Here is a 26,715-nt window from a genome sequence, read left to right on the forward strand (position 1 = left end):
GGAAGAATGGATGGGTGAATAGATTTAAATATCAAAGTTTTGTTGTATATAGGAGAAAATAACATTTTTTTCATGTTCCCTATAGTCAAAATTTGTTCCATAGTGCTATTGTCAGAAAATAAAATGGCAAAGGAATGCTCATATCGGTATGTTCTCATTTTCTCGTGTTTGGTCAACTGGTTAAAGGTCTTTGCTAATTAAGTAAAAATCCGTATTATTTCATCCCAGTGCCTTTGATTTAAAGTCACACATAAAGCTATGTCAACATTACTGACACTAAATAAACAAACATCAATTAAAGAAGAAATGCAAAAGTATGTTTCTAAGGTACCTATGGATAAAAAAGCACTAACCAAGCAGTAGATGTCCCAAGACAGAATGTTTCAAGACCCACAACACCTGTCTCCGCAGTATTCTGTGAAAAGAACCAAGCAAACAAGCAAAGGTTTGTGTGGGTGGCCTCCTATTCACTGTTTATCCCCTTTGATTGAATGTCTTGCCGGTTCTGTTTCTGCCACCACTGGAAGAATAATGACCATGGGCCCTTGACCTCTGCAGTTTATATCTCAAACCTCCACTCTAGGTTTTAGTCAATTAAACCTAAATCTCACACTGCCTGATTGAGATTATTTTAATACTATCAAATAGAAATATAATAATGCCACCTTAGTACTCAGGTTCTTGGGTACAGCTCAGGTTACATACAGGTTTTTTCATATTAAAACTTTCCTAGTCATGTTGCTGCAGTATTTCAAGGGGCACAATTGGACCTATTGTATGTCCACAGCCTCATGTTAGCAGAAATGTGGTGCTTCACTCTGAAAAATGGCTATAATAGAGATAAGAAGTATGTTAGGGAAGCAATAAGTATTCATGTAGTCACAAAATTTTAATGAATAAACCGGAAAATAGTTGACCATCAGGGAAGATTCATAATCTTTTTAAAAAATTCATTTTTATGATTAGAAACATAAGCTGCTTGACCTTGGTCATAGTTTATTTTATTTAATAAAAATTAATTTATCTTAGGAAATAGTATTGCTGAATGAAATGTGGAATAAAAACACTAGTCTATTTTCATTTGCTAGGCATATATTTAACCACAAGATTATTTCATAGGAATTAAGACTTGTTTGAATAAAAGCTAAGTGGGTGTTATACAGCCTTTTATATTTTATACCTCTTCATTAAAATATTGTTCTCCAATATTTAAGTGAGTTTGTAACCCAATAATAGATGAGACATTCTTGAGAACAGATTATTTTAAAAATAAGTTGTGTTTGATACACTTACAAAGGGACTCCTAAACCAAAACATATGTGAAAGGTGTTCAAGATTTCTAAATTTCAATTCAGAAACATTTTCTGTGCCAGCCACTGAGCTAGAAGCTGAGCTATCATCACCAAATAAGGCCTGGTGCTTCGTCTCAGAGTGTAGCTTACCATCCAGTAGAAACTAGACTGTTAGCATCCCGTGGCAATACTAAGATGCTGAGTTTCAAAATGTGTGCCCCTTAAATGATTGTTAACAGAAAACACACGTGCACCTAAAATCACATCAGCGGTACATTTGATTTAAATCTCCCTCTTGGTTCTTTGTTTTCAACATACGAGATTAAGTTCATGCAGTCATATAGCAATGATTGAGAGGATTAATTGGTACCCTGACTTGGAGAAGCTCCTTAAGTATTTGTGAGCTTGCTGAATCCACCTGAGTCTTCATATAAATCTTTAGGATGAAGTTAGAAATGATAGATCAGAAGATCAGATATCCTTACAAAACAACCCCAAACTCTAAGACAGGCATGCCAAAACTTAGCAATACACTTGTTATAATCAACAAAGGAAGTGATTTCTAGTGGTAAAGGAAAAAAGGTATATAAATATGCATGTCTAAACATGCAAGTGGGATAAACCATTATAATGCCTCATTTGTGTAGTTAAAATAAATATACTTCTTTTCATATACATAAAAAAATGGGGAATTATCTTAAGTTTTCACCACTATTTATTTTTCTTGGATTTATGGTCTAAGAACTAAAGTGATGAATGCCTGTTTCAGGAAGTAGTTTTAGTCAAAAATTTCAAATGACGAAAGATGAAAGAGAAAAAATCCTAAAAAATCAAAAGCTGGTATAAAGTCTGAGTGCTGCAGTGAAGGGGACAAATAACTCTAAAGAAGGAGTCCAAAAGTCATCCTCTTTAGATACCATACAGTTCTACATGTCTAGGGTTCAGTTATATTCAAATTCAAGTTGGAATATAAAGATTTCTTTCCTCTCTAAACTAAGACTCCTAAAATAAATGGAAAAAGAAAATGGAGAGGCACTTCTAATTCATGCTTGTTCTATGGAAAATTGGACCCAGTCTGGGCTAAAATGCATTTCATCTAATTAAGTATTCCAGGGCTGTATGAGAGGCTGTAAAAAGGATGGTCTCTGATCTACACTTAGCAGCTTCATGAACTTAAATAGCTCAACCTGATGTAAATGAACATTCTTGGTTCTATTTATCTCAGGCTTTTTAAAAAGTTCCCATTCGTTTTGTGCACTCTCATTTGAGCATCTTTGATTTGCAAATACCAATGCCATGGTTTACTTTATTGTTTTCCTCGTCTGTAAAAATAGGGACCGAAATTCTTTCTCAGAAGTTCTGTGGTGTTAGAACTCGCAACATAAAACTCTAATCTCAAACTATGTTAAGAGCAGTACTCTCGTTTACTATTCATTACTCACAGAGGTTTTTCAGTTTGGAATATATCAGGACATCTACTTAACTAAACATTTTCCTCTGGGGTCTAGTGTAGGGTCATCAATTAAACCTTACAGGCAAACATCTTTGCTCTGTCATGATATAGATCAGTGGGTAACAAACTTGCTTGAACTTTAGTATTGTCAGGAAGATTTATTTAAAGTATGCATTCTTAACCCCCCTACCCCCAAAGAGATGGTGATCCAGTGGTTTACAGTGGGATCCCGAATACATAATGTTATAAGGCTCTTCTGAAAGCCTTTCTCATGCACACAGAAATTTAGGTGTCTAGGGTAGGGTAGCAGATGACCAATGGTGTTCTCAATGAGTTAGTGCTGTAAGTGTGGTTAAGTCTTTTACATGAATAAAAAAATAAGGCAAAATTAAAAAAATATAACACAACAAAACTCTCCATATCAGAGTTCAAAATCTGAATATTATCAAAGTTTTGGGGGAAAAGAAAAATTATTGAGCTGTTTAATTCAGTTTCTACTTTGTGAGCATAGAATATCTTAGGTCATATTTAGAAACATCAAATTTAATAATAAAATGTTAACAAGTATGTTATGCAACTAAGACACTGGTTAATGTCTAGCTGGTAAAAATGTTTGAGCTGATAAAAGTTCTTACTATGATTAGTTAGCAAAGAATTTTTAGTTCCTTTTTATGTTCTTCATACTGATTCTAATCTATAACTGATCTGATCAAAATATTTCCCTCACTATTATTGTCAGGTGGTCAGGGGTCAAGACAAGGGAAAAGCTAGAAAATAAATTTTCAATAGATTTAAATGCACATAAGTATATGATTTTAATTTTTATGACATGTTCTTGGATGGAGAGAGAATGCTTTGTGTCAGGCTTTTTAATTTTAATATATCTTAAGGCAAAAATTAATACACTTTAAATATTTTATCTAGCGATAAGCAATCCTGAAATGTCCTGGCTGATTTAACAATGAAACATGAAATTTAGCTGGGTTCTTCTTTTTTTTTTTTTTTGTTGGTCTTAGTATTTTCTTGCCTTTCCTTTCCTTTCTTTTAACTCCTGAATATTTATAGAATTATTATTTTGTGGAGTAATTTATTGGGTTTAAAAATATGGCACATGAGCATGTCATGAAAATTCAAATTCTCTTTCGTAAAGGACCCATGTCACTGACATCAAAGCCTGAATCATGTGAAGCATTTTTGTACTCTTCTTGGAAGAAAAGAATTTAACTCTAATATAAGGAAAACATATCAATATGTAAAAAAGACAAAAAGAAATAAAAATGGATTAAGTTCAGGAATTAAGTTAATGAAAGACAAAGTGGAGGTTAAGAGAGAATTTTTTTCTCTTTAACATATATTGATGATGAAATTTGTGGGGTTAGGGCCTCAGTGACTGCTTCTCTTGATCCCATTATTCAGTGGCATGTGGTTGTTAGAATGAAATAAGAGGGAGGAAGAGGGGAGGAAGGGGAGGATGGGCCCAATGTTGATTTTTGCTTCAAGCTGAATCTCCAGGGTTGTAATTTTCATTCCACAGCATAGGGGAGGCAAATGTAGTGACCGGTAAGGTTGATAACACCTTGAATTTCTGCCATACTTGAAGGATTGGTGGGGGTGAGACATTCTCTTGGTCTTTCCATTAGGGACCATAGGACTAGATAACGGATCAAGTCCATTTTCTTTTCATTTCTAGCTCCTTCATCCGTAGAGACATGTAAGTAGATGGGTTTTACTCAGTAACAGAAGTGTCAGTAAGGTAGTAAGATAATGTTTACAAAATTTTTTTCTAGAAAAGGATTTATATCCCCAATGCTCCTTTGGTTATAATCCTTACAATCTAAGCCTGAAGTACACAGTTTTTATCAGCATAAATTCCTTTTCTGACCTACTTTTTTCAACCATTGCAGGATTTTGTGTCCTTTGAAAATCTCTCATTGGAGTGTCACCATTATTTTGAATGCTGTGCAAAATGGCAGTGCCAGCATCTCACTGCTTTTGCTAATCTTTGTTCTTTCCAAATTATCATTATGTTAATTCACGATTAACTCTCATTCATGTTCCTTTTTTGTTTGAGTGTGTTTTATTATTTATCAGAAGCAGACATGCTTTCTCTGCTATACATAGGAGAGAATAGATCAAAAACAGTAAATGTCCAAAACTGAAGCCTTAAATGGTCATTTTTTAAGTTCGAATTGTCTGTCAAATCCATTGTTATCCTGAAACATTTATGAAATTGGAAGAACAGTGAATTTTTAACTGCATATTGATAGAGTCCTTCAAGAAATAATAATAATAATTTTAAAACTAAAAAAGTAACACTATTTAATTGAAAATTCTTTTGCTAATTTATGAAATACTATTTATGAATAATTGTTATCAGAATGCAATTAATAACTGTGATATCAGAATACATTTAATCCAAATACTTCCCCCCACACAACCCCAGTTTAAGAAGCAAGAAATAAATTCATAAATGCTTATCTTTTCTATAAATACATGATAATGAGACTGCTAAATACATGCCAAGCCTAGTTAAAACATAACATGAGTGACTGAGAAAAGTTTATTTTTTAAAAGAGCTTCATGGCGAAATGAAATCTAAACACAAGGAAAAAAGTTATCTCCCCAGTTCAGACTGGTGTTACCACTGAATATTTCAAAGAAGGTAAACTGTTAACATTATAATCTCTTTTTATCACTGTCAGTTCCCTTGAGTGTGCATAGTGTTGATTCTACTGTAATAATCCAGGCTGGTAAATAAGATCAAGGACTTTGGAGTCACACTGCCCAGGGAGCCGGGCCTGATTGTAGATGCTGGTAGATGCTATGAATGTGGGCATATTATTTAAATATTTCTGCTGTAGTTTTCTCAACCACATAAAGGTAAAAAGAATTCAAAGACAGTCTCCGTTCATGCCAGTTGTCCTGCAGTAATCATTACTAGTTCCCCCGTTCCCACTCAAAAATGTCCCATTTTAGATGATAAATTATAGAATCTCTTTTCTGATATGGCTGTTGTGAAGATTAAATAAACTGATCCATAATTATGTAAAGGGCTTAGAAAATGTTACTTATAAATATAAGATTATTATTTTTCTTGTCTATTATAAAGCCAATGCAAAGAAACAAAATTGACAAGGAAGACAGAAGAAAGCTGTATATATGACCTTTGTAGTAACATAATAGTCAGTAGAGTAGCATGGCGTCCTAAATACTCTCAAATTGTTTTAAAAAATATAGTTCTGTCTTGTCTTATATCTAAATACCAAAACAATCTTGTTCTATCAGTGTGTCCACATTTCAAATTTCGAACTACTAGAATAATAAAATGCAAAAATAGAAAATAATATTGGTAGAAAACACATAAGAAAGTTATTCTTGGTGTTTCAAGCAGATATTATTTTAGACAAATAATAGGTTCTATATTAGCCATAATTAGCCATAAGCATCAATACTGTACTGTTATTAAAGTATTGAAAAAACCCAGGTGACTCTTTTCCACCTTAGTCAACTTAGCCATACCCAGGAACCTCGGTCTCACCAAGAGGTTCCTTTATGGCCCAGCAGGAGGGTCCTCAGAACTGGACTCTGGCTTATGGCTGTGACCTTTCTAATGGGAGGTACCTGTGCCATTCCTTTAATAGCCCACCCAAGTGTATAGCATGGGAAAGTTGTTCTAAAGCATGATCAGGTAAAGGAGCACTTAATCTCCCCTCTCCGTGTAAATTAAGCTGCCTTCTTGTGTAAGTTCATGTAGAATATACTCTAAAGGTCACTTCAAGCAAAGAAAGACAGGTGGAAACCCGTGGAAAGGCTTTCTGTCATTTTCTTTGACAGCATTTTTGGGAGAACACATGATTTTCCAGAATTTAAAGAATAATGTTATCAATAACCTCACTTAAAATACATAATCTATTTTTTTCAGGATCATTTTGATGTCTAATTTATAATTATACTAAGAGCAAAATCATATTTAATTACTTAATAACCTGAGTTTTCATTATGGAGATTATGACAATGAAATTATTTCATTTTCCTAGAAAGGATGTCAGAACAGGATCTCATTTTCTTTTGAAGAGATTTGTGAATAACAAGTGACACGAGCTACTGTTTCAAAGGAGATAGACATGCATTTCTAACCAGCGGCATTGATAAGGTCAGGGTTTGAGATGCACACGTAACAATAATGCAACAATAATGCGAGGAGTGGGCATATAAGAGTACCTTGACTTTCCACAAGAATTGTTCTCAGAGATTCAACTAGCAGATACAATGAAAGGGTTCTTTTGCTTCCAACAAATCGTGTCTGAGTCATGTTGTAGTGCCAGAGTGATGATGAAATGCTTCATCTCTAGCATCCTTCTATGAGTGTGTTTTCATTAGCAACCTGAATAGCTGCATAAGAATGGCAAGCACAAACAGGCATTTAGAGAAGACAAAGGTTTCAGAAATGTGGAAAACCTCCAAAACAAACAAAAACTATTAATGATTTTCACCTTTAAATCATGTTTTTATCATATTAAAAGGAATATTTTCCCAGGTGTAATTTCTGATGTGTAAATTACAGCTAAAATTAACAGTCTCTCTTTTCATGAATGTGTACCACATTTTAGACACATTTCAATTTGTTTTACTAGTAGGAGATTATAGTAATTTTTTTTTTTAATTGATTGGCATCCTTTGTGGCCATTTTGAATTTTGACTGCCTGATCACTACATGTTCTGATACCATTAACCATAAAAGTGCATTTTCCCGAACCTCCTGCTTCATGAGACCTTCTCAGATAAATCTAGTATCTGCTTATTTTTCGCCTCTCTGAACTCAGAGTGATTATTGTCAGTGACACCTATATATGGTGGGCTGAATAATAGCTTCTGAAAGTAGCCATTGTAGGAAAATACCATAACGTGTTTATCCATTCTCTTGTTAATAAATATCTGTGTCATCTCTAGTTTGGGACTTCATGAATAAAGCCGCTATGACTATTCTTGTACATATTTTTGGTAAGTACTTAGGAATTGAGTTGTTGGGTAACATAGTATGCGTATGTGCAAGCTGAGCAGATAAAACCAAATTATTTTCTAAAGTGGTTATACAAATTTATTTTTCTTCCAGCAGTATATGAAATTTTCATTTGTTCTATATCTTTGCCAAATATTGGAAATAACCATATTTTAAAAAAATGTTAAAACAAAAAATTTAGCCAATTTGGTGGCTATACAGTGGTATCTCATTGTAGTTTAATTTGTATTCTCTGGATTACTAATGATTTTGAACACTTTTTAAAATGTTTCTTGGTCCCGTGCATATCTTCTATGACAGTTTTTTCAAAACACTGCCCATTTTATTTTAGTTTATATTTTCCTTACTGATTTCTAGTTCTTTATACATTCTGGATATCAGTCCTGTAGAGGTTATATGAGTTTACAAATCTCCCATTATTGACTTTTTTTTTTTGCACGATTAATGATGATGTATAAGTGGAAATTTCAAATTTTAGCGTATTCCAGTTCATTATTCTTTTCTTTATGGTTTATATTTTCCCCCTATTTAAGAAATCTTTACTTATCCTGAGGCCATAAAGATAGTCTCCTGTATCATTCTCTATGGGATTTATTGTATAACTTTTCTATCTCTGATAGACCTGCCTGCTGGAAACAACATACAGCTTTGTATTTGTGCAAACTGAGATTAAAAGTATCTATTACTCTGTACCCTCACCTATAGTGTTTATTTTCATTTTCTTTGCAAAACTATATTCTGTAACGCCCCACTTTAAGAAAATGTATTTTTATGAAAGTAACCTTTTTATTATACATGAAGTAAAGATCATAATAAATGTAATAGATAGCCTATATGTTTTAAAAAATATATTATGGCTTTAAAATCAGGGAAAAGTATTTTGTCAGCAGTGGTAACTTTTCTTTTTAGTATCTATTCAGAAAAGCATCAAAATCTCTTTTATCACCACCGTTGCTAAAACTTAGTCTCGGTATATTTATACTTTGGTTTGAAATTTTAGGTGGAAAAACTGTTTATAAATTATATAAAATGAAGGCTGAATAAATATTCTTGTGTTATTTTTCATGCAGAACAGTAACTGTAGAAGATTAAGCAATTATCCACTCATGGTAGAATTGAGTAGACATACTTAAGGCTAAATTTAGAAACTTAGTTGCAAATTTTGTTTTGTATGACATTCAAAAGCTGGATTAAAAAGGCAGTAAAATCTCTTACATTAAGATACATGTGTTGGCGTGAAACATGATAAGGGGAAGTGTGCTGAAGTGGGTTTGTGAGTGATCTTATAATCTCCCCATGTAAAAGACTCTGTTCAGTTTCGAGAGAGGGATTCTAGAGTTAGAAAAAGACAGAATTCCTTGATCTAGATTCTATAAGGAAATTATCATAAATAGACCCATCGTAGATTGAAAAATGAAAGAGAACATGATGAAAATGACTATGTTCTATAAAATACATAGGCTGCATAAATTATCTGTAAGAAAGAAACTGAATTAAAACTAGATAAAGGAAAGGCTGATAAAGAATGTTAGATTTGAAGAAAATTTTAGACTTGAATTATTTTGCCTATGTTTTTTACACATACTTAACAGAGGAATCGAGAGAGTAGAAATCCTTTGAAAAATAAAAACATTAAAACCTATAAAAGGATGGGACTAAGAAGTTGTTTTATATAAAGAGGCTGTATTTTTTTTTTTTTCCCAAGAGAAGTATTAGCAATGCCCTGTAACTTGCCTTTTAGTGCTATTCTATATCTAGAGCATGGAGATATGAGGATAGTAAAATTATCATCTAATAAATAATCATTTTTAATTGCTTAATTTAACACACTAGTGTGTACTCAATAGGGAAGGGGATTATTTATTATTGCACTTTTTATAGGTGGAAGATTTTAATCAAGAGTATACAGTACTTTCCTAATGTCAAAAATTAGAGTTTCAAGTTCAGTTATGAAACTGAAAAAGGGTCATGGTTCTAGTCTAAATCCAAAATAAAATGTTGCTTGAAACAATTTTTTGGATATTTTCCCTGAACTTTAGTTGTTTCTATTAAATTTTATTCTAAGTATTAAATCAGAGCAAGCTAGAAATACACAAATTGAAATTTAGTTAGGTACACATGCTTTACCATTATTCAGAAATTATATAACTACTTCACAGACACTCAGATTAGGTACATGTGTAGTAATGGGAATAATATCAGGAAAGAAGAAGGCATATTATAGAAAATTTTGGAAGAATTCAGTTTATGTTGGGGTAGGGGTTAAGGGTAGTTTTGTAAAAGTCTAAAGTTGGAAAAAACAATTCTAGAAAAGATTCTATTAATTATTTTAATTCAACCCTTTTATTTACAGACATAAAAATTGAGACTGAGATGATATGCCCAAGAGTTAAAAACTGTTTATAAGAACAAGACTGTTGCTGTATGTCTGCAACTGACTCTGTCTATAAGTGCTTTTCACAATGTCACCTTGCTTTTTGTAGCCACAGAGGCTCACGTGCCTGCTGCTTCAGTAAACCCGTATGGATTACTCAGTATTGGAAGCCTTCTTGACTAATTACATTGTTGACTCATTGTTTATCTAAAAGGTTTCATGAGCAAAATGAGAATGCCAAGTGAAGTTGCTCTTATTACTTTTGGAAAAGGAAAAAATCTAGTCTCTTCTCCTCCTCTACCCCTTACCCAAATTGGGTTAAAATTGAAGTTGAAATTTGAAGGCCTTTTCCATCAATTTAAACAATTATCTTTGAACAAGTATTTCTAAAGTGTCCTGGAAGTTTATAGAATAAATAATATATTTTTAAAGAAGTGCCTAGACTTGTAGAACAAATGAGTCTGTCTAGGCCTAATATGTAAGAATGGATGTGCGCTCAAGTGTTACAATGAAAAGAGCTTTAAAGTAAAGCTTTCCTAGATTCTGGATTCTCGTCTTGATTGTACCACTCCCTAGCTGTCATTGATCAACACATATTTACTTCCTCTAAGCATAATTTCTTTATGTATAAAACATGAAATACAAATATAAACCTCATGGTACAAAGATTATATGTATGTAATTAAAACATATCTCAGTGCCAGTAAAATAGTATGTTACTAATAAAGTCATTATTCTCACTTCTCTCAGGAGAAAGTGAAAATTGAGAAAGATTTTACAGAAATTACAGTATTGCTTAAAAATTAAAAACAGAAAAATTAGTATGAACATAGCTGAGAAGCATGAGGCAGTGAGATATGTTTTAGACCTTCCAGGAAGCTTTACTGCAGGAGCATAAAGATCAGGGAGGAAATACCAGGTGTTGGGGCTGAGGAAATAAGCAAAGGTCAAGTCACGAAGGCCTTGCTTAGCACACTTGTAGGCGTGGAGTTTTCCTTTTAGTGGGGACATTTATAACCTGAGTGTGTGGACCTGACCTCATTGAATATGGAGGGATACACAAATGAATTCTAGAGTATCAGTGACACCCTGAAGTTGCATGAACATTTTATGACTATGATTATATGTGAAATTTTTGAGAAAAAGAAAGGCCATAACATTTACTAGATTCTTAAAGTGCCCACAGCTTCTAACAAGCACAGAACTATCAGTTTAGGAAATAGGAAGTCACTGAATAGATTTTAAAATGGGACAGAAATGCTGTGTTAAAAAGACATAGTCATGCTTTGCTTTCTGATGGGAGTTAACTCAGGTAGAAGCATAACACTGATGTGAGAATTCCGTTTGACTTGTAGGGTAGAGTCAGAATCTTTGTATCTCCAGCTCCCAGCACACAGACTGCCCTATAGTGCCCGTTTTCTCAACATTCAATAAGTGTTTAAACAAAGGATAAGACTGAAGGTGGGAAAAGCAGTTATTCATCTCATGAAAGTATTCAGTCAGAGATGACATGACAAGTGTATAGAATTAAAGAGTAATAAGTTGGATGGAGAGGAAATGACATTTCAGAGATAATTTAGAGGTAAATCAGCAAGACGCAGCAACTGACTGGCTGGATGTGAGGGAGTAATTGAGAATGATTTTCTGTTTTATAGATTCAATGATGGATGCCAGTGCCATTCTCTGCCTCACTTTAAAAGCAGTTATACTGCCTTGCATTATATTACCATGAACAAACTATATCTCCCCTTGAAGACTGCAGGTTTATAGAAGACATTTTTTATTGTTTAATTTCTATGGTATTCTCAAGAGCAGTTAAATTAGTGATATCTGGCTAAGAAGTACTCAGAAAATATATGCCACAGAGGGTATAGTCAAAATTCTAGTGTCTTCAAGAATGATTATGTTTTGTCTCCATTTTCTAACTTCCTGACAGTTTCTGCTTCACAATAGTTTTCAGTTTGTGTGAAAGAACAGTAGAGATCTAGGAACCTCTCATAGACTGGAAATTTAAAAACAGATGGATGCGTCTGAACATTGTAAACAGTGAAGGGGGAGAAGATTGACAGACAGGGTTTGGGAGCTCCTACTGGAAACTCAACAAGAGCAGATTCTCACTGCTCTGCTTTACGTTTTGAGTTTCTGGATTTATTTAGGAAGTTCTGGTCCTCAAACAGATAGAGAATGAAATTCTGATAAAGAAAGATGTTTTCACAAAACAGATATAGAGATTTAGAGGAATATCTCCATGATGGCTGTGTTATATATTTTGAATATCACTGCAACGACGTATTAGCGCATTGCATGCATTTCCTCAAACAGACAAGGTCCATTGATAATTGGGTGCAGTTCAAAGAGTAGTTCCCTGACAGTGTACAAAGATAGTGTGGTGTATTGGAAAGGACAGTGGGTTCTAGAGCCAGAAAAACCTAATTTCAGTTTTCTCCCATTGGTAATTTTTATTGTATGACCTTGAGGAAGATATCTGACCTCTCTGAGGAATATTACCATTATTCCTTGAAAATAATAATAATGGTAACAACTAATATATTCCGAGTAATATAATATGCTGTAACTGCTCTGATTTAATTTATTAACTTAGTTTATCCTAACAACAAATCCATGAGACAGATGATATTATCCCCATTTTACAGAATAATAAACCAAGGCTCCAAAGAATTAAGTAACACTGCTAGATAACACAAGGAGTAAGTGGCAAGTAGGGTGCTTACCTAGCTCTCTGGCCCCAGGACCCACTGTGAACCACTGCAGACCTTGTAGGACTATAATGAGGACAAATTATTATTTTCATAAAATTTAGAAAGTAATATTGGACAAATATTTAATTCAGTATCATCATTAGTAATATTAACATGACAGTCTGTCAGATAGGCTTTTGCAGGGCGAACTGTTGGATCTTTGTACAATTTATAATGTTGTGTTTTTTAAAGAAAAAGTCATTTCGAACTTCAAATAATTGACTTGCTCATGAAATTTTAGATCATATTTAAATATTAATTAGGGATCACCTGTACCAAAAATTGAAGAGAAAGATTTTCTACGCAAGTGTTAAAGCTGTGTATAGGGTGTCAGTCTCCCTTCCCTGTCTCCATCTCACACATTTTTGAGACTCTTCCCAAATTATTTGTGGAAAGAGAAGAATCATGCAAAAGTATAAGTTATATTTTATTTTAACAAAATGTTGTAAAGAAAAACAAGTTCATCTTTTGTAGAATCTTTAAATTTTTTGTCAAATAAAAACCATTGTGAAAACTAACACATTAATGGATATATTCCCAAAACAATTCTAGTCAAATATTGATATTCATTCTACCCCATCAAGCATAATATTTAAAATAAATTTGAGCCTGAAAACCAGAAATAACATTAAGACCTAGATGATAACAAAATAGGGCAATGACACAAAGAATACTATGGAGGGGCTTCCTGAGATGAGGTGGACGAAGATATCCTGGACTGGGTGCCAGCTGGGATCTGAATTGGAAGACGGAGGCGACCTCAGTTAACCTCCGGGCGCCCGCCCTGGTACCACAGCAGGTTTGCTGCGTTCAACGGACAAATCTGAGAAGACCCTTTGAGTAAATGTTTCTGGAAGGAACTATTGTTATTCTTAGGAATTTTTATTTTTTTTATAAGAAATTGACATATTTCTTACGTGTGTTAAAATTTGAAAATCAATGCTATACTCAGAAAAAAGTGAAGGAGACCAAGTCCTCCAGCTGGGTGTGTTCTCATATTCCACAAACGGCTGGGGAAGCATGGACTTCGGGTCGCACAGACTTCACATTCAAAACTTCAGCAAGTTACCCAAGATTCATCTGCAGTTTTTCATATTTTTATAGCAGAAAACAATAGGATTTAGTTACTAGGATCGTTGTGTAGATTAAATGAAACAGTGTAAACTTTTCTTAGTAAGTTGATAAGCACTTTATAGTCTCAGTACCTATTAGAAAGTGTTGTGTTAACTTAAGAAAGGCAGAAAAGCTTAAAAGTTGTATTTTTTAGCATTTTATTTTATTTTGTTATTAGTTTCAAGTATACAGTACATTGGTTAGACATTTATATAGTTTATGAAAGGATCCCCCCGATTACTTTATCAGCTCTCTGGCTCTACACATAGCCATGAAAGGTTGTATTTTAAAAAGATTTTTTTTTAATTTTTATTTGAATTAGAAAATTATTTTTCCAGCATTTTGAAATATAACTATTTTTATTGTTACACAGGTTGCACTTCAATAGAAATTAGATGTTAATTCAACAGACTTTATTTAGCATGATTAGCTCAGAAAGCAGCTGCAAAGTTAAGCCCTAAAGCTATGACAGTGCACAGATATCCTGTTTAAAACTGAAACTCTCATCTTGGCGTGGAGACTAACAGTTGTGAATGATAGCTACTATGCTCCAGGTGCCCTCACTTACTTTTTCTTTAATTAGCACAATTGTCTTTTGAGATAGGAGTTATTTCCGTCATTCAGGTAGGGGCACTTAGGCACTAATAATTTAAATAACTTGCCTAAAGCAACATAGCTGGTCAGATGCATTGCCCAGATTTGAGCGTGTAAATCTATCTTCAAAGGCCAGACTTTATTCCAGGAAAAATTAAGTTAAAAAACAACAAAGTTTCATTTAATTATCTTTATGTCTTATAATAAAATGATTTTTTAGCATTGAATTGTACTAACTTGAATTAATTTTCTACTTGAATAGTAAAAGAAAATCTTGGTTATTTTTACATTTATTATTATGATTAATACGGCTTGCAAAGTTATAAAATTAGGGAAGTACAACTTGCATATCTCTTTAATGAAGAGAAACCAAAGGCAAATACCTAACTAGAAACCTGTTTATCCACTCTCCTGGTTTTATGGCATAAAGTGGTTGGTTTGATTTAATCTTGCTAAGTCATTGGCAATGTGTAATGTGGAATCGCTCCAAAAACACCATCCTAACTACCTACACCTGTCGTTTTGCCTAATAAAATATGTTTTGCTTTTTGAGATTCTGGGATAAAAAATAGCTATAAATCAGTGGAATAAAACGTCTCTCCCTGTTAAAAAGGCAACTGGGAGCTGTTAATAAGTCAGACTTTGGTTTCTAATAGCTTGTCACTTTCTCTTTTAAGTGTGCCTTATTTCACCAAAAATTTTTACTTTTACTCTGAAAATTAAAGAGACAGTCTTGGCTAATGCTTACCTCATTGAGGCAACAGCATTGTGTAAAATAAATAAGCTTTGAGTTCATATTCTGTTATCCTCCCTGAAGAAATTCAGGAATGATAAATATTGTTTCTAGAACAAAAGCAGAAAAGTGAAACACCGATCTCTTTCGAAAGACTGAATGATGTTGCAGCCACTCCATCTCAAAATGCCATGATGCAAAATTTGGACACAAATGGTTTCTCATTTGTGGATTAAGAAAAGAGAAATGTCTTGCATATACATTGAAAGCCGTTGTATATATGATTAGACTTGGGCCTTTTAAAGCTGCAGGAAACATGGTCTGATCCTTTGTGCTTCTCTTGAAAAGAATCAAAGGGTTGCTCTATTGCTATGTGAAGGCACACTCCCAGTGACTCTTTAAATCTCCTCTCCAGCAGCTGAGCACTGCAGAGTCACTGACCTTGTATTCTAGACAGTGTCAGGAGAGAGAGAGACAAGAAAAAAGGAAGAAAAGGGGGCTGCTGCATTGAATGACTGATGAATGTGTTTAAAGTGAAATGAGCATGTCTCCACTCTCCTCTACATTTCCCCAAACTTGTTTCTTTGTTTTGAAGCCAAATGCAATAACTAGGCTAAACAATGAGTCATGTTGAATTAAATAATGTTTAGATAAAATAGCTGTCTCCTTAGGAAAACATCATATTTCTTTGTTCATAAAGTCTGGTTCTTTAAATTTGAGATATTATGGCGTATAGTTTATTATATTTTTCCTGCGTGCAAATGAAAATGGATTTAAGAATGTATCAAGCGAAAGCTGAGTTCAAGAATTTCAGTTAGTGGGGGAATCTGAGTTGTTAAATTCCAAATAGTCTGTCTTACTGAAAGTTGTGGGTGGTCTTCCATCATTCTGAAAGTATCTAGTAATCAAAAAATTTTGGCAATATATAGCTGTTTTCCAGTTAGTGATAATTGGTATTTCTTTCCTTGCCTATCTAGTTAAACATTTTGTTAGGTACAGTGCAGCCAGACTCCTGTCTTAGAATATATTTAATTCATCAAGACCTGCGGAGAAAGTTTGCACTACCTGATTGTTGATTGAAGAGTAATTATAATTCTTTAAACTGAGAGAACATTGAATTAGCCATCAATATTATCAGACTCAATTTTTAATTGAACATATTCTAAAGGAGAATGTTACCAAGTTGAATTTTTTCCAAGACTTTCTTCTATGTATTCCTATGTATTTCTATGCAGATAGCTTATAGTTTAGTTATAGAAATAGTTTTATCCCACTTTAGTAACAATATTGTGTCATAAAATAATCTCACTCTTGAGAACTCTTCATTAGCAGAATTAACTTTCTAACAAACTTGTAAGTGATTATGTCTTACACTTTCTCAGATTTTTTCATTGGCATTTCAAACAATTTTGGAAAAATTTAATTACTTTGGTTTGATACACAAGGAGTTTGCATCTTTTCATGTTGCCTATGTGACATGCAGGAAGTTAACATTTTTGCATGTTGGTTGAGTCCTTGCTTCTGCTTAGAAAAGACATCCAAATCTTTTTTATCAACCCCAAAACTAATCATCCTTGACTTTTCCACATCGAGGTCTCTGCACAAGCTCTTTCCACTCCTTGGAAAATGCTTATCTTTTCATTAACTCATATTTATCCTTTGGGTCACAGCTTATATGACACTTCTCCATAGAAGCTTTTTCTGACCCCCAATGTAAAGCAGCTTCCCTTGATTTAAACACTTATTCTGTCTTTTACCATACTTCATTCATTTATTACTGTGATTATTAGTTTAATAGGTAGAGTGGCTCAACTAATATTTGTTGGATAAGAAATAAGGTCAAGCACTACCTTCTATTTAAGATTTCCCTGTTATTCCCAGGAACACTTAATCTTTCTTCCTCAGTGCTTCCTTAATTCTTTGAGTCATCTTCTTGTACTGGAATTGTTTGTGTACCTCCATTCTAGACTTCATTTTGAAGTGAGAGACCAAGTATTTTCACCTTTATACCTGGATCATATTCTATTTTTGAATGATAGAATAAATATATACCTCAAATAATATTTTAATTTTTTGTAGAGCCTGCTACATTATAGAAAATGTAAGCTTTATGTCATAGAGAACTATGGCGTGAGGAATCAAAGAATTTTTATGTTCTCTGGAGAAGAAATGGGACAAGAGACTTCACTCAGCACATAGAATCTTCTGCTGCTCTTCTTGGCTGTAACCAAGCATGCTGAGAAGTTCCCACTGGAAACCACAATGTATCCAAAAGAAGTTTTATTGAAAACATGGAAAACCAACAAATGATGCAAATTGTGTGATAGACAAGTGTTAAATGCTGCTGTAAGAATCTTTCCATACGATGGTTTAGTGTGCTCACTTTGGAGATCGGAGTGAGAGAGTGGGTCTATTGTTCTCCGTACTCTAGGATTTTGCTGGCATGTCAGCTCCTCACCCTTGCCCACTGCACACTGTTGGTCTGTGATATTATCTCCCTGTCTTTAAATTTCTATGTCTCACCATCCAAGTTCTTTTAGTATTAATATTTTAAATTATTTCCTCCTAGCTTTTTTTGTGAATATTTTTTTTACAACTGCTTTCATAATGAATATAGTCTGTTTCTAAAACTTAACAGCCTGAGAAAATTGTTCATATCTTTAAATCTCTACATAATCAAATATAAGACAGCATACTATTATATTTAATAGAGATACACTAATGTATACCATTCTTCAGCTCCAATTGTTATTATATCCCCCTTCTTCTTTTTCTTCTTCTTCTTTTTTTTTTTTGCCTTTCTGTTATTATCATTTCTGCTTTTGTTTTGCTAATCACCTTAGACCTACTATTCTCACCTTGGACCCACTGTTTTTGAACATCTTGCCCCAAAGCAGCTTTTCCAGAAGTGTCAAGAGCTCTAGAAAGGAGGCGTTAGATGAAGTGTTGCTTCCTTTACAAGTTTATCTCCCTTGTTTGTGTCTCAAGTGGACACTGAGACTGAGGACTTCCTGACAGTAAGAAAGCTCCCATGCTGTCCCCTACAGGTTAGCAGTGAGTTCAGATTTGGTTCTGCTTTCCAGAATTTACTTCCTTCTTGTTCGGAGTCTCTCAAGACATCTTAGCTGTTCCCTAATTGTATGATCTCCATAAAGAATCCAGCGACCACTCCCCATACAAGGAGCCAAAGATTGACATTTAAAGTCTTTAAAGTCTGCTTTCATGTCTCCCAAGTGAGTTTAGAGGAAGGGAAGTCAGAATTTATAATTTTCCAGTTTAATCAAACCACACAACACAAATAGAATATGTTTAGGTATGGGGAAAGAAAGCCTTGGTTTTTGAGTTAGCTTCATTTTTCCAGAAAAGACACAGTTATAATACTGTGGTCATTTTTTTAAGATAGGTTTTTAAACTGACCCTTTCTTCCTATCAGATTTATAGTAACATGAAGGATTATATTAGCTTTACCGATATTCCGTAACAATAGATAGTTCTTACAAACTGTGAAAAAGTAATTATTTTCATGTACATTTTTATTGATGCAGGGAACATTAGAGATCATTCTGGTTAATAAATAATCTCATTCTTTTGTTTTGTAGATGTAAGACTTAAAGTAGGGGGAGGGAGAGGAGGAGAGAGTGACTGAGGGATTGCAGACCTGAAACCTAACCTCCTCCAGAGGATGAAGGAAGTCTTTGTGAAGCAGTTCCATTTAAATTACATTGAAGCTACTGCTTGAGTTATGAATAGGAGTTAGAAAAAAGTAGGAAGAATCCTATCAGCAGGAGGAATAACGTGTACAAAGGCCTTGAGACAGAAAGGAAGAAGGCAAGTCTGAGGATGTGAAAAAATCAGAAGGGCAAGAATACAAAGAAAACAGGCAGATACAGGAATGACGATTGAGATTTTCCAGTGAGGTAATCTTGAACCAGATAATGGCAGGCCTTAAAGGCCATGTTAAGAACTTTGGATTTTGTTCTAAAAGTAATGGAAGGCCATTCAAGACAAGATGAGGGAGCTTAAAAATAGAGTGACCGTATAATTTAACATCCAAACCATAAATCTTTTGAGAGCAAAGGTGGCACTATTTGCTGGGAAAATGGCTGCAAACTGATCTGTTTGGGACAAATCGGGATGAGAATCATCCTTCTTAAAAGCTCCTGCATATAGGCTAATTTTTTTCTCTGATGCAACTCCTGAGAGACACGTTCTGTATTCACCGTTGCCCTTTCCTGGCCAGGCTCACTGAATAGAAATGTTTCCCTTATTCTTCCTTTCATTCATTTTGTTTCCACTCAGCTAAATGATGCCCATTCATCAAAATACATAGAAAAGTGGAACTTTTTACCTTCTACATGAAGCTCTGTCTGGCTTTTCAATCTTACATCCACGTAGCCTTTCTCAGACTTGTGATGGTTTAGCGAAAGCAGCATCCCTGAGAATTTTGTCATTCTCAAGTTGTTGGAGTGTAGTCTCCCCATGCCCCACTTTGCTCCCCAAACTGACAAAGAGAGGCTGAGGCATTTTTTACACTACACTTGATACTACACAGACTCATGTGCAAGGAAATAACATGATAGAAAAACAACATGTAAGTGTTGAAGTTGTCTGTCTGATTTGAAAAACAAGAGGATATCTGATTAAGTTCACAGATTAAGCAGTCCACCTTGCTTTGAATTCTGGCTGTAGTCTCTTCTACTCATTACTATGTGACCTTGGTTGTATTGCTCATATTAACTGAATTTTAGTTTCATTATGTGTGGAAAAGGAATAATGTTAAGGCCTAACACAAAGGCTTTGAATGCAAATTAAATGAAATTTTATAAAGCACCTAGAACAATTATTCCTACTGGTAACCCACAATTGGTAGCTAATCTAGAACTACTATTCTTGAGCAAATGTGGTTTTAACAGTATGCCTTGTGGTCTCTCTTTGACTTAAAGAATAGGAGCTGTTGTTTCAGTCTCCTAAAGTTTTACCCTCTTGTCTTTATCTGCATTTTTGTCCTAAAGGGACAGGTGAAGTTCAATTTCCAACACTTTCAAAATAGTGAGCCTCAGGGGGAGGATGGGTCATTTAAGCCTACTCCACTTAAAATTCTCCAGAGATAAGACATTTGGGGGAAGAAATTATTCTGTGGATAGCAATATCTCTAAATAAAAGCTATCCTAAGGATTTATTTTGAAATTTGTAGATGCACATTCTGCCTGAGGGAGAGCTGAGATTTAAGTTGAGAACTTCACGGTGGGCTAGGCAAACAGAGTACAGTTATCGACACACAGTGATGGGTTTTTCAGCCAAAGACAGAGCACATATATCACCATCTTCCCATAAGATTATAATGGATTATAAGCAAAAAGTTTGCAATGTTGAAAGAAAAAGCTGGACTCAACTACAGTATTGAATTTTCTGCTACCTCGGAGTGTTTTAAAGACAAGGAAGCTCAACATGTTGTCTACCCACTTTGCTGGCAGCTGGGGCAATGAGTTGTCTAAGGAGGGAGAGGAGTAGGCTGGGGAGAAGAGAGCCTGGGAGCCAGCTCCTGCGTGCACAGACGCACATCATGCACACACACACTCGTGCACAAACTCACTTTCCTGTTATTCTCATTTCAAGCTTTATCTCTCTAGGTCTCTTTTGATCTCTACTCTCTTTCTCCTCTCTCTCTCTTTCTTTCTCTCTCTCTCTCTCTCTCTCTCTCAATCTCTCTCTCTCTCAATCTCTCTCTCTCTTTCTCTGTCCCTCTAACTGACATCTACTCTCCTTCCTAGGGCACATCCCTCTGTGGCTCTCTCTCCTCTTGCACCCACGGTGCTTGTACTTGGACTTGGACCACTTTTACTGTACCTTTTCTGTTTTGATTCACAAATACTATTGTGTCACATTTGCCTACAGTAATGTGCTATACAGATTTGTAACCTAGGAGCAACGGGCTATACCATGTAGCTAATATGTGAGGTAGGCTGTACCACCTAGGTTTGTGTAAGTGCACTCTATGAAGTTTGCGCAATGACAAAATCTCCTAAAGACTCATTTTTCAGAACATATCTCCATCGTTAAGTGATGCATGGCTAACATGTCAGTTAAGATTTGGAATTATCATAAGGTCACGGTATCTTTATATGCCCTTTTATTTGGGCAAAGTGTCTAGCCTGCTGTGATAAGAGTTCAATAAATATGTATTTGAATGTATAAATTAATAGCACACCATCAACTTTAAATATAATTAATAAGTAACCCTTATATATGCTTCTAATAGAGAGACCTCTGGGAGTTGATTGTAATCTTTTGTCTATTTTTGAAATTTATAAAAGACCAAAGATAACAGTATTCTGAGTAAATGAGTTCCCCTTTTTAGAAGTTTAACAGATATATGTTATTCATAAAAGAAAACCCCAGACTCTCCACACTCCTCCAACAAAATCATATTTATGGGCATATGAATGAGTTCTTATTGACTTAAGTGTTAGTTTTTAATGTGGTTAGGGATAGAGTGTTATTTACAGACAGAATGTATTACTGCATATTAAACTATGTTGTAATTGCTACAACAATATATTGACTATATTCAGGTGGACCCAAAGCTTATATTGCTAGAGTTTACATTCGGGGGGAATGTTTTGTTCTCCCAGCCTTGGTTAAATTCTCAAGACTCACAATAGTTTATATTACAAAGAAAGGTCCATGTCAATCCATGAATTTCAGGTAAGCATATTGTGCTACAAGGAATATTCTCAGGGAATATTGGCATGGAAAGCATTACAGTAAAATTTTATCATAGAACTTACAATAATGTAGATTTTAGGATAGAAGCATACAATATGTGTGTGTGTGTGTGTGTGTGTCTCTCTGTGTGTGTGTGTGTGTGTGTGTGTGTGTTTAATACTGTTTCCCAGGAGATTTTCCCAGAGACTTAGAGACCTCTACTGCCCTTTATGGGGTCATTGCATTCTCTAATACCACATACTCTTAGCCAAAGTTCCTTCTCATTCAGTTGAGTATGTCTTGAGAAACAACACAACTAGTTGTACCTCCAATGATGTAAAAAGGATGACATCATTAAAATTTAAAGGACTGTGGAACAGTGCCACTCTTTCACTTGTTTAGATGACAAAACAGTAATTGTGATTTCCTTCCCCTACTGTAGCCACATCATTAAATCAGTCATTTTCTCTAACTGTGGCCAAATAATTGAATCATTCATTGACTTAAGTTGGATCTACATTAAACCAAAATGATGGATTCTTTAGTCATTCTTTTTATAGATAAAAATCCTCAATGCTTTGAACTCATCTCTTTATTCTAAAAATAAAATGTTTGTTTGTTTTTTTTTTCCCAAGCCCCAAGTTCAATTATGGCTAACTTAAAGCAATTTAAATAGCATTTTAACAAAATAGCCTCGTTTCTAGGCTTCTAACAAGATTCTAAAGTAAATCTTCCTTGGTTAACAGCTGTCAACTGTCAATGAGTTAAAGGTAATTAAATTTGAAGATAGCTTTATGGCTCAGAAAAATAGATAAAATCCTTGGACCAGAAAGGTCTTAAGTTAATGCAGTTAATACTCCCTTGGGTATTTGAATTAATGCAAGAAATTGATTCTTTTCTGATGAAACAGGTAAAGAAGAGAACTGCCATTGTTTGTTACATGTAAGTAAAATTCATTTGAGGCTATTTCCCCAGCTAAGATAACACTCTTGTTTTATTTTATTATAAATTAGGAGGAAGAGGGGGAAAGGGAAAAAAAGAATGTTTTGAAAAAATACCCAAACTGAACAAACCATGATAGAAAGGGTGAGAACGTAGTTGTTAGGGATTGTGAACACTCCAAAGATCTATTAGTTAATCAGAGTTTCAACAACAGGAAATGAAAACCTCAATTCAAGTGCCTAAAAATTGCAAGGATTTTTAAAAAAGTATTATGTAACAGAAGCAGTTCAGTTACTATAGAGCAGTTCTTGGGTTAGTTCAGACATTAACTGATTTCTTAAAGAACTCAGCTTTTTTCTCTTAATTTCTGTTTGCCATTCTCAGCTAGCAATTTTCTTGTAGCTGCAACTGCTACAAGTATATATGTTCACATACCAATGTCCAAAGGCAAAAAAAGAAATTACCTCTTTTTTGTGCCAGTTTTTAAGACTCAAGAAACCTCTTCCAATATGCTTGAAGAAAGCTTCTTTTTAAATCTCTTTGACCAAAACTAGTCACATTAAAACCACTCACTAGCTAGGAGGATGGGACCGCTATGGTTAGCATAGACCAGCTCCGCCAACAAGGGAGAAAAGGAAAAAACCCGTTAATGTCTCCAGCTGAAAGGAGGACACATTGAGCCTCCATTGTGTGCTGGTGGTAGAATATCCTTTGAGTTGTGTATTAGTATAACCAATTTATACATGAGGAAATCAAGACTGGGAGAAGTGATGAAGCTCTCTTAAAATTACACACTTAGTAAGTAGTGAAGCTAGGATTTCAACTCAGAATGTATGAGTCTAAATCTGTAATCTCACCATGATATCACACTGTTGCCTATAAACCATGACACACTTTCAGTTTCAATTCCAAAGCTCCTGTTTTTGGATCTAATAATTAATTCATCTCTGTGCTTTGCTTTTCACTTCAGATTTGCTCATCCTCAGAAATATCTACTTAATCTCAGAGTTTCACATAATTCATGAGAAGAATTGAAAATCTCTACCTGCAGATTTGATATTTCTAATGGCAAATTGATTATTTAATTTTATATGTTCGTGGGACATGTCAGCCTTGATTTGAATTTAATTTACCAACACTCAATAATAACAGCTATCCCCCAAAAGCACTAAAGGCATATTCATTTCTCCTATTCTTAGTTTACAATTTGGGGAGGGAGTAGCATTTATATCTTCCTTTTACCTCAAGACCAACTCCATACAAAATCATTCCAAATCTTTATTTTAAGTGTTCCTCACATCAACAATTTCTTTTCATTTCTAACATATCAGGTCTTTATCAACATCATATCTAGAACAATATATCTTAGTTTTCCAGACTCAAAATTATCATACCCACTCAAAAAAAAAATCCTTAAAAACTATCTTAGTATTTTATTCTCCTACTCGAATAATTTGAGTAGAATATTCTATATGTGAAAAGGTTAAATATTAAATTCTTAATACATATAAATTGAGAAATTTAGTCCTCCATATTTTCTCCCCATGTAAAGAATTATTCTTATTTTGCTGGCTGAAGCTTGATGTCTTGTCCCAAGTCATAATAATAGGTAACCCATGTAACCTATGTCACTATTGGACAGGTACTCTTTTCAGCACTTGATATGTATCAACAATTAAACTTCACAACACCCCTTCTAAGTAAGTGCTGTTATTATCCTGACTTTACAGATGAAGACACTGGAGTACAGAGGGATAAAGGCACTTGCCAAGTACCTATAGAATTGAAATGGCAGAGCCGGGATTCAGATTCCAGTGATTGGTCCCCAGAGGCCTTGTACTCAGTCACATTTATATCTTTGGTATATATATTTTACTGGAGAGTTATTTATTGAAGATCTAGTATGTACCATAAACTATACCTTACTCTTGATGTTTTACAGAAAAATTCTATAACCATGAATCTGCTCCATAGGATGAAAAAAGAAGCTTGACAAAACATCCTAGATTTTAGGCAAAATCAAGGCAGCCTGTGTCTTCACCAACCTTGAGTGACTGTGGATTCTGTGTTCTCTCTTATGTTCTGAGCTCTTGTTTTTTTTCCCCTAACCTCTTGTCTAGCAGGTGCCGACATTTTTTTCTGATGACATCCTGCCATGTTTTCTTGCTCTTCTCCTGAAGGAAGCTGTTTCCATTTCTAGGCCAGTGGCACTGCCTCTGCCAACTACATCGCTTCTCCGTGATGCCTAGTGAGGCTTGCTAACTAGCTTAGCACGCTGCCCAGTGCTCAGGTTCTCAAATACCCTATTTCCAAAGATCTGGCCTCTAGTGTCATGTGTAAATGACCTTTCAATGTCTTATGTTCTTGTATCTTCTCTTGATCAGCTTCTCAAGAGTCTTCTGAAATATTTTTTGTAACTTCTTCATGATTTTTTTCACATAAAAAGTCTTGTACTTTACTGTCATGTGGAAAGAATATTAGAACCTATATTTTAAGATTATATGTTAGTAATTTAGGGATCTGGCTCCTTGAATTTAAAAAAAGAAAATAGGAAAATATATATTTTATCTAATTCCATATGTCCTTACAGCATGATTAAAATGTGATAATACTAACAATAGTAATTATTAGAATTTGTTGAATACTTTCTCTGCCACTCATTTCAAATATTTATAGGTATTAAATCAATTAATTTCCATGAGAACTCTTGGTAGAAATTACTGTTATTATTACTTTTTACAAATGAGGAAATTAAGGCACAGAGAGGCTAAGTAACTCGTTCAATGTCACAGGAAGTTAGACATCACAAGATGGCTTCATAATTGCAATAATATTCCCATGGCATTTTCAGGTTATTGGCTAAATATAAAACAACTTGAAGGATATTATGGCAGACATTCAGAACTGGTGTGGCCAGAGAACATGTTAAATGTGTGACTTCTCTAACTTCACATATAAGACCCAATGCTCACAGAATATAATTAATGGCTTTCTATAAGAATTCTTATAATTTCCACTTTTGCTTTAAGTAAAATCAAAGCCTGATCAGAATTTCTAGAAATGTATTTGTGAGTCATTAAATGAAAATTTAGAAACAGTAATCCTTGAAAGCAGACTCTTTTGTAGAGTTTAATCAGCGGAACAATGAAAACCTGAACCATTTGAATGGAAAAGTCTTAAATTGTTCAAAAGAGCATTTTGACTAGAAAGAATACTGAATCTGCTATAATTGTTATAGTAGACATTTGTATTGTCATGGTACATTTATTTTCTTTAAAGTTCAGCTATACAAGCATCCACTTAATGTAAAAGAAGTTAAATGAACATGAGTCACTGATCACTGAGATATTGAAATCCAAAAATTCAGAACATCTGAAAATTTGTATTTTTTCTTTTGATATATACATAAGCATACGTCATTTAAACAACATTGTGTTCTCAATGAGGTATAATGGTAAAAATAGTAATTTATTAAAAAATATATTAAACTGATTAGAATTATGTTGAAGAAGTAAGGTAAATGTTTATAGTAGGAAATACAATACTAAAATTATGTATTGAGTCCAATAATAAAACACTAAGTGTAGCTTGGAAGATATTTACACTGTCATTGTTGATTTGTTGGGGGTTTTTTGTTGTTCACTTTGCTCACTTACTATATTTTTTGGTTGATCTGTTTTAACTAATTTTGAACTGACGGCAGTTAAGGGATAAAACTGAGGTGAGATTC

At 34.2% G+C, this 26,715-nt stretch overlaps 1 protein-coding gene across 2 annotated transcripts in view; it reads left to right on the top strand.

The window, feature by feature from the left end:
* SEMA3C (semaphorin 3C) overlaps nt 1–26,715 on the top strand; it is a 158,920-nt gene that overhangs the window by 50,274 nt on the left and 81,931 nt on the right. The gene's annotated exons all lie outside the window — the stretch shown is intronic.

Source organism: Pteropus alecto, unplaced genomic scaffold (assembly GCF_000325575.1).
Source record: "Pteropus alecto unplaced genomic scaffold, ASM32557v1 scaffold69, whole genome shotgun sequence".
NCBI classification, from domain to species: domain Eukaryota; kingdom Metazoa; phylum Chordata; class Mammalia; order Chiroptera; family Pteropodidae; genus Pteropus; species Pteropus alecto.